Source organism: Salvelinus namaycush, chromosome 23, assembly GCF_016432855.1.
Source record: "Salvelinus namaycush isolate Seneca chromosome 23, SaNama_1.0, whole genome shotgun sequence".
Taxonomy (NCBI): domain Eukaryota; kingdom Metazoa; phylum Chordata; class Actinopteri; order Salmoniformes; family Salmonidae; genus Salvelinus; species Salvelinus namaycush.
The window spans coordinates 4,887,745-4,890,954 of NC_052329.1; positions in this window are offsets into that span (position 1 = coordinate 4,887,745).

The window sequence follows — 3,210 nt, forward strand, 5'->3', positions numbered from 1 at the left end:
CAGTCTAAAACTTAGAACATACACTGCTGCCATCTAGTGGTCACAATCTAAATTTTGCTTGATCTGGAATAATACATTATGGCCTTTCTCTTGCATTTCAAAGATGATGGTACAAAGAAAATACAAAAAATGATTTGATTTTTTTTAAATTCTTTGTATTATCTTTTACCAGATCTAATGTGTTAATTTCTCCTACATTCATTTCAAATTTCCACAAACTTCAAAGTGTTTCCTTTCAAATGGTATCAAAAATGTGCATATCATTGCTTCAGGTCCTGAGCTACAAGCAGTTAGATTTGGGTATGTCATTTTGTGCAAAAATTGAAAAAAAGGGTCCGATCCTTAAGAGGCGAAGGATATACTGCTTTCCCGGAGAACAGGTCCATATCCCTGCCATTAGTGTGAAGAAAAGGCAGAGGTACAGAGGGAGAAGGTTGGGGTGCCTTGTTAGGATTCGTAGGCAAGTGAGTCAATCACCACTACCATCGGTTCTTTTGGCCAACCACCGGAAAACAAACTGGATGATCTACGGACGAGACTATCCTACCAACGGGACATTAAAAACTGTAATATATTGTTACACCGAGTCGACGACACGGATAATATAGAGCTGGCTGGGTTTCCGTGCATCGGCAGGACAGAGCAGCTACGTCTGGTAAGACGCAGGGCGGGGGTGTGTGTCTATTTGTCAATAACTGCTGATGCGAGATGTCTAATATTAAATAAGTCTTGAGTTATTGCTTGCCTGAGGTAGAGTACTTCATGATAAGCTGCAGACCACACGATCTACCAAGAGAGTTCACAAAACTGATGCTGGCACTAATACCGCACTCAATGAGCTGTATAAAGGCCCGAAGCCAACAAGAACATACTCATCCAGAAGCAGCACTCCTAGTGGCCAGGGACTTTGATGCAGGCAAATTTAAATCAGTTTTACCTAATTTCTACCACGTCAACCAGAGGAAAAAAACTCTAAACCACCTATACTCCACACACAGAGACGCATACAAAGCTCTCCCTCGCCCTCCATTTGGCAAATCTGACCATAATTCTATCCTCATGATTCCTGCTTACAAGCTAAAACTAAAGCAGGAAGTATCAGTGACTTGCTCAATACGGACGTGGTCAGATGATGTGGATGCAACGCTACAGGACTGTTTTGCTAGCACAGACTGGAATATGTTCCGGGGTGCATCCAATGGCATTGAGGAGTACACCACCTCAGTCACCGGCTTCATCAATAAGTGCAATGACGACGTTGTCCCCACAGTGACCGTACGTACCAGAAGCCATGGATTACAGGCAACATCCGCACCGAGCTAAAGGCAAGAGTCGTTTTTGGGGGTATCTGTACTTTACTTTACTATTTATATTTTTGACAACTTTTACTTTACTTTTACTCCACTACATTCCTAAAGAAAATGTTTAACATTTTATCCCATACGTTTTCCCAGACACCCAAAAGTACTCGTTACATTTTGATTGCTTAGCAGGACAGGAGAATTGGCCAATTCATGAGAGTATCAAGAGAACATCCCTGGTCATCCCTACTGCCTCTGATCTGGCGGACTCACTAAACACAAATGCTTCGCTTGTAAATTATGTCAGTGTTGGAGTGTTCCCCTGGCTATTCATAAATCACAACAAAAAAACTGAACTTTTCAACTACTTACTATTTTTTTAGCTACTTAGCATGTTAGCTAACCCTCCCCCTGACCCTAACCTTAACCCTGTTATCAATACCTTCCTCTAACCTTAACCCAAACCCTAATGCCTAGCTAACATTAGCCAGCAAGCTAACTTTAGTCACTTAGCTTTAATTCGTAGCATATAATACATTTTGCAAATTCGTAATATGTTGTACATTCGCAAATTCGTAATACATTGTACCTTTTTGCTAATTCGTAACATATAATACGAATAGTAATTGGTAACATATCATACAAAATGGGTGATGGAGATCCACAATTTAATACATAACATACGAAACTTAACATATCATACTAAATGGAGTGTCTCAGATTTACATACATAATATTACGAAATGCTCTGAGACCAGGTTGCTCAAAACAAATCCATTCAGCCACCTTGCTTTAGTCAGCTCAATTAGCTTCACATTGTCAAAACAGGACAAAATACAGAACAAGAATCACATTCCATCTTTGGTTTAATTTCATCTCCCGCGTACTATTGATTCACAAAGTAGATAATAGTTACAAAAGGAATATTATTACATAAAACCAACAATGCATTTACTTTTAGTGACAGTTCATACGATGCCACTGAATACTGTGTAGGTGATCATTTCACCTCCATAAAAGTCGCAATTAACACCAATGAAACTCCTGCAATTGTATTGATACAAGCACTGTCAAACCACGAGAAGATAGACAACAACATGACAAAATAACAAGGCTAATTAAAAAATATAAACAGTTAGAAATGTGAGACATTTGTTTTGAAAAACTGTATTACAATCCAGTGTAAAATGTATATTAAAAATTTATATTTGGCAGATTTCATTAAAATATACTGCCTGTTTATAAAAGATTTGTTCACAAGAAATATGAAATGTGTCTTGAAAAGCAAAATAGTTAGAAGCATTCTGATAATAGAATGTTTCTGTCATTGCAGCATATCAGTCATTACAAACACCCCAACAAATAAAACATTGAAGAAGTGTCCAGAGGGAATATAGTGAGTTTCTCTCTTCCTCTCTTATAGTAAAGTGTAGTAGTAAAGTGTCTGGTCAAAACACTCAACACGTAGCCTCACTGTAAGACCCACCCTCTAGCCCCTTTTTAAAAACACCTCAAATGAGAACCAGCCGTGGGTTTCCAGACCTCTGACTCTGTTATAATAAGAATAACACCTTCGCTAGTCAACGACTTTCCTGGCAAAGAACAGACCCTCCTCTGTACAGCTTCTCTTTTTTCCCTCGCTTCCTCCTCTGTTCCCTCCTCCGTCCCCTCCTCCGTCCCTTCCTCCGTTGCCTCCTCCTTCTCTTAATAATCCTGTTCTGCTACTTGGTTGATTGATGTGAGCTGTACCATGATCAAACTATTCCACAAACCCGGCTCCTCACAAGTCCACATGGGGAAAATAGTCTTTCCTGACATTGTACATCATAAGAAGCACTGTGAAGTTACTGTGTCTGTTTAGAGTTTATAGTCCAGGGGTTTTATATTCCCCTTTAGTCAGCGCTGGTGC